This window comes from Condylura cristata, unplaced genomic scaffold, assembly GCF_000260355.1.
Source record: "Condylura cristata isolate star-nosed mole 26May11 unplaced genomic scaffold, ConCri1.0 scaffold00022, whole genome shotgun sequence".
NCBI classification, from domain to species: domain Eukaryota; kingdom Metazoa; phylum Chordata; class Mammalia; order Eulipotyphla; family Talpidae; genus Condylura; species Condylura cristata.
Window position 1 is genome coordinate 6,196,267 of NW_004567123.1, and position 6,228 is coordinate 6,202,494.

The window sequence follows — 6,228 nt, forward strand, 5'->3', positions numbered from 1 at the left end:
GGGAGCAGAACAGGCAGATCGAGGAAGAAGTACACTGCTGAGGGGAGCAGAGGGCAGGTCAGGAGAGGTCTGCCCTGCCATGTGGATCTCCTCCGGGGCAGGCGGGGATCGAACTCAGTGGGGAAGTGAGTGGCTTTAGCTTCTTAGTGCAGTGCTTTAACCCGCAGCGCCACCAGGGAGGGCCCTGGCTTCGTAATTTTTATATGTAAGCTTGCATTCTGGAGGATTGTCCTGTGCACTTTCGGGTGTTTTGGCTGTAATACGGACCTCTGCCTTGCAGTTTCCTCCCCAGTGGTGATAATGTCAAGTTGTGTTGCAGAAGTTAATTTTTTCTTCAACAGATTCTGGGCAATTGAGGTCAGTTGTTTTCTCATGTTAGAAGTTAGTGCCCATGTCAGACAGTGGAAAACTAAGACTCCCTAAGAAACTGCTGCAGGATAAAGCTTAAATTGCTTTTAAAAAGTATTTTGCTTTTCTTAGGGCCTTGTTTGCAGGGAAATAAATAGGTAGTGAAAGGGTGCATGCAGAGAAGTTAGGTTATATTAGATAGGGAAATAACCTAATTAGTGAGCTCACCTATTTTGAGGGAAGTATTTTAGAACTTTTTTAAGTTCTGCTTTTTCTTTATAAAACATGGAGGAAGGTGGGTGCAGGACATTTTTGTCTCACAGTATAAATTGAGGAGTTTCTCTGCATGGCTTCACTTTCCCAAAAAAATACTTCATGTCTTAATACCTATTTTCTGACTGGCCATTAAATTACTTTGAAGAACTATTCCTCATAGAAGGAAATTTGCTAATTGTTTCATACTCTACACCATAAATACATGAGTTAAGTTGCAGTTTGAGGACAGGAAGGATTCAACTTCAGCAGTATAGAAACTGGGTCCTTAACTCTTAACACACACACCAGTTACAAATTTGTTGTGACTTCTTTCATGCACAGTGTGGTCTAGAGAGAAAAGTGTAATATTGTCAGAATATCTTTTTATGAGACACAGCCTTAACATTCATTCTAGGCTGCATGAGTACAAATGCAGATGTCACCAACTTTACAGCTTTCACTTGATCATGAAGAACAGTATAAAGCTTAACTATTGTACTACTGGTGGATACCAGTAGTAGTTTGTGATGAAATGAAGTTACTAGATTTTCATTTGGCTTACTGGGAAATGTGCTATACCTCTCAATTAGAAGGAAATTCGTCTAATAAATATTCTGTTGAGCTGCTGCTAGAAGCATGATAGATGATGCAGAGTAGAATTCTGTTCTGTTAAAAGCAAAGAACTCATCTTTTGGTTGGTTATAAAGAGACATTGCTCTGTTCTAACCACAAAGCAGATATCTTTTAATAAGCACAAGCAGATCATTTACAGACTTTTCTTGCCACATTCATTTAGGTATCCCCAGCTTTTCAAAAGTTGGCAAGACATTAATACCTGTTTGAGCTGACAGAAAAGAGATCCCAAGAGTTTTCACAGTTGCCGTTCTAGAGCCAAGCTCCTTCTGGGGGGAGCTACTTTTTACATGCTGTTTTTAAACCTGTTTCTACTGTGTATTTTCAGGGTTTTTGGGATGTGTGTGTTCTTAGTATGATTTGGGGGTCAGGAGACACTAAAATTTTTTTCCATATAAATAGAATGTGCCTGTTTGCTTTATATCATTTTGGCTCAGGAAAGCTTTTTTTTATAGGAACTTTGGATAGTGGGGGAAACTTTCTCAAGGTGTCCCAGAAAGAATAACAAGGAATATCAATATAATTTCTGTTCAGAGGATGAAAAGTATTATCTACTTCAAAATTAACCTGGACAGGTATTCCAGTTTTAACTCTAGAGTGTATCAGAATATTCTTTAGCATCAACTAACCTATGACTACTTACAGGATTCAAACCAAGAATTTATCTCAGTGGTAGGAATTCAGCCCAGAACCACACATCCCAAAGTAATATCCCTGCAAAGAAGCCCTTCATCACTCAACCTTTTACCCATTACTGGCCATTTTACTGCTTTTGGCCTTGTGTTGTGATAAATTTTTCATTCTTGGGGTGGGGGCATTCTGAGTCCATTATTAATCCTTTCTAAGATGGGGTGGGGTGGAGTTCTAACCACAAAGCAGGCAGTTTCCTTTCCATGCTATTTAATTGACACAAGTTTAGATGGCTTAAGTCCAGACTGTGCTAAATCATGTTCGGTGGTTGGTAAGGTAAATTTTTACATTTTCACACCTTTTTCTGTTTCATTTTAGACACATAATAAAGTAAACCAGAAAGGTCAGGCAGTGAAGTTTATTAAATATGTTTGTCAGCATGAGTAATGTGTAACAGGACATATAGCAGCAGTCTGTAGACTTGATACCCCGAGAATTTATCTTGCAGGGAGAGTTATGGGGCTCAGGTAGGTAGTAGGCTTTAACTTTGAATGGAAGAAATTAGCTTTGCATTTGTTACAGGTGTTTCTTCTGTAGCAGTAATGTGTTGATCCCCAATAGAATTATGTGCAAGGCGGTTTTTATAGGCCTTATTTTTAAACTCTTTCCACTTTGGACTCATTTAACTATACAGATATCTAGTAATTATATGGGTTACTTGAAATGAATAGTAAATCTTTGATTCAGCTTAGTGTCTTGTTCCATGGGATTTATTTGCAGCCTTGTGAAATGATGATTTAGTTTATCCATTCGCTGAGTGGGCAGCACTGACCTTCTTCCAAGCCTTAGTTCCTGTTCTAGGAACTTGAGGCTTTGTAGCCTCCAAATGCCCTGCAGTCTGTGGTGTTCTACCACAGACAGTTTGTGTGTTGGTGGACTACTTGGTAAGAATGGTTGGTTGCAGCAGGATGGGTCCCTCTGGGTCCTGTCTCACCAAGATGAGTGGTGGAAATCTGATCACTTGGCTGCAGCCCTTTAGTTCAGGTTGACTGACTTCTTTAGCTATTTATGTTAGACCAAGATATCCTAGAAGTCTTTGGTTCTGTTATCTTTGAGAGGAGGATCAAGATGTGATAATTGGCAGGCCTGAATTATTAGAAAGGGGGGAATGAATTAGGGGTGGGGAGGCAGACAATGAGAACAAAAAACTGTTGTTAAGTCCATTTAGTTCCACATATCAGTGCCACAATGGAAAGCTTGGTTAGAATACAGATAAATAGATTTTAGGGTTTCAGTTACCTTCAGAAAGAAAATAGTAATATAGTCTTGGCGGTAATACATGAACTTGCATAGAAAAGGGATGGGGTTGGAGGATATACTATTAGAGATTCCTTAAGTAATTTTTCCTGTGAGTTGAAACAGAAAAGTAATATATGTTCGTTGAGTCTTAATTTTCAGAAATGAGTGCTTATCTGTAGAGTATCTGCAGCAGAACATTTTTGTATTTTCTCACTAATGAGAAAAGTAAAAATGTGATTGCAGTTCTCTGTCCTGTTTTGAGTCCATTCAGCTAATAGGCCATGAGTTACTTGTCACATTGGCCCCCTCCCCAGTAGTGGGATTAGTTCCTTAGGCATGGGGTGAAGGATAACAAAGCAAAAATACATAAGTGAGAGAGACAAAAGGCAGGTACATGCTAACTTAAGTACATTCTTTGGCTTTGGGGGTAGAAACTAAGAATTATTTAAGTATATACAAGTAGTCTCTTTTTCTCTGTATGTTAGTTTCCTTATAACATTCATATTAAACTGGGAATGCAGGGAGTGACATTTAACATATACAAAACTGGCCCCATTGAATGCTATTCACTAGAGATGATATCTTTAGTTTTTATGTTGTCATTTGGTTGTAAAGCATTAATAGAAAGTGGAATCTGAAAAAGGCATAATAGTTACATTATGCCTTCACTGTGTTTTCAGTGTTACCCCTGTGCAGTCTGACTTGCAGAATCCAGCCCTCTGTGTTGTTTAGTCACACATACACCCTTTGCCACCTATAGCCACTAAACCTTTTGAAGGTTTGCAAGTGGTATTAAATCTTGTACTAAATGAAATTTTGATTAAAAGTGGTCATTAGCTGCTGCAGCCAGTGTCAGTCAAGCCCCCAGTGGGAAGGAGGCAGATAATAAGCAATAGAGGAGTTTCAGTGATTTCTTAACCAGTTTTTTCCTTTTCAGATTTATGAAGAATGTTTATATTTAGATTCAGTTAAAAATTTGCTTTCTGAATGAAGTAGTACTTGTTCACTTCTTTTTCCTTCTTGTAGAAGTTAATGTAATCCTTAAAGATTAATCTGGTAGTACGGTACACTGAGGCTGAAAACTTTTAAAATGTGTTAACAGTGGTTTTTGTAGAAATCTAAAATTTCAGTTTTAAAAATTAACATGCATAAGGTTAGACTTGGTTCTAAATCCTGCCTTAAACAGGCATTTTGGCATCTGTGACCCATTTCAGAGACATGTTGACTAGCCATGACTAAGTTGTGCTGAGTGTTTTTTAAACATAGGTGGGTGGGAGTAGAAGAGCTCCTCTACCACCAAGGTCTGTGGTGTGTGTGTGGCTCTTGGGCGTTGGTTTTGTTGAGTAAGCAGGACTGCTAAGCTTTTAATCACATTCCAGAATATACTTCTAGAGCCTAGGGTACAGTGCTGACTTACAAATTTGAAACATTTCACAACTTCCTGCCTCTTGATGATTTGTCTCTTTCATTATCTGGAGGTCTGTGCCACAAAATAGGAAAGTTCATTTAACTTGTGAGTATCAGTCATTGAGTTACTGGTGGCCTGGATGCTCAGAATTTTGCCAGAGTTCGAGATTTTAAAAGCCTTTAGCAGTTTTTGGTGTCCCTATTCTCTCTACATTCTTGTATCAAGAAGGAATATTTCTGAGCTGAAAACAAAAAAAGCTACTAATAGAATAACGACTATTACTCTGTAAAGTTGGGAATAAGGAAAAAGGTGAGACCAGTGGAATGAAAAGGAACTGGTCAGGTTCATTGTAGCTTTGATTGTAGGCTGAAATGAGCCCCATTCCCTGTATGACATATCCCGCATGCATGCACACACCCCAACCAAAAGTAGTCCATGGGAAGCTCAGTTTCACTTAGTTTTCCTGACTTACAAAGTGAGCTACAGTGCAGTTGTCAGTATATTCAGAGATTGGGAGATGGCTAGATAACAGGATTTTGACTTCTTTAACAAATGTGGAGTCTTGGAAAGAAGATGGTTGTTGCTGAGCTCTGAGAAATGAACCTTAGGTCTGTCTTGTGGACTATCCCATCTTTTTTACCAGTGATGTGCTCCCTTTACACCTGGCCCCTATATACTTGGACCTTAGTGGACTGACCGGTACAAACAAGATGGTAGTGTGGCCAGTCAGGATCCTCTGCAGTAAATTCTAGTGTATATTTTGAAATCTTGGGTGCTGTATTTGCCTAGTGGAGAGTTAACAGAAAGAAGGAAGCTTTTATCAGAAATATGTCAGCTACAGTCTCAGTTGTTAAACGATGAAAAATCCCTGACCTTGAAGCTTTATCTTTGTTTGCAGAGATGTCATAAATGGACATGTGAAAATTAAGCCAAATAGACAAATATTTCCTAGGGATCATCAAGAATTCATTTGGAAGGGGTATTTAGGTTGATGTCAGGAACTTAAGTATATACAGCTGGCCTTGACAACTTAACAAGCTTAGAGGAAATCCATTGTCACAGCAAACTGGCTTTCTCAAGTTTTAAAGCTAAAGAAAAAATGTTAGTACTGACAACTACTAGTATTAAAAAAACATGCATTTTTAGTGACTCATCTTTTTATACATAATTCATCCAATTTTTCTAGTTTTAGGAATTCAGAATCCTTAGTGCTGAGCTTTTAGTTTTGAAGAAAAGAATACCAAAGAGAAATTTAAAGGGAAATATCTCAGTATTCCTATTTTCTTACCCTAAATGCAATCTGCTTGACATTCTCCCGTTGTTCAATACTCCAGTGTTAACTGCATTCCTCGTTTGTGTCATACCTTTGGAATTCACCCCAGCTTGTTTAAGATTTAGGTAGTTAGGTCTTTTCTTGGTGGCTCAGCACTATCAAGCACGATTTTGACCCTCTAGCTCACATGGCGCGGCAGAACTCTCTCCTGCCTGGCCCTTGCTCCCCATTCTTTCTATTGTAAATTGCCCCCTGCACCTCTGCCCTACACCCCAGTTCTTGTATGCATAAATAAATAAATATAAATCTTGTTTTAAAATCAGGGAGTTTATCATTTTAAATTTAGTAGGAAAATCATTTTAGTCACTCTTAATAACTCAGT

The 6,228-nt window shown here is 38.5% G+C and overlaps 1 protein-coding gene across 1 annotated transcript in view; it reads left to right on the plus strand.

The window, feature by feature from the left end:
• Positions 1-6,228, plus strand: part of SNX5 (sorting nexin 5) — a 23,431-nt gene that overhangs the window by 3,186 nt on the left and 14,017 nt on the right. The gene's annotated exons all lie outside the window — the stretch shown is intronic.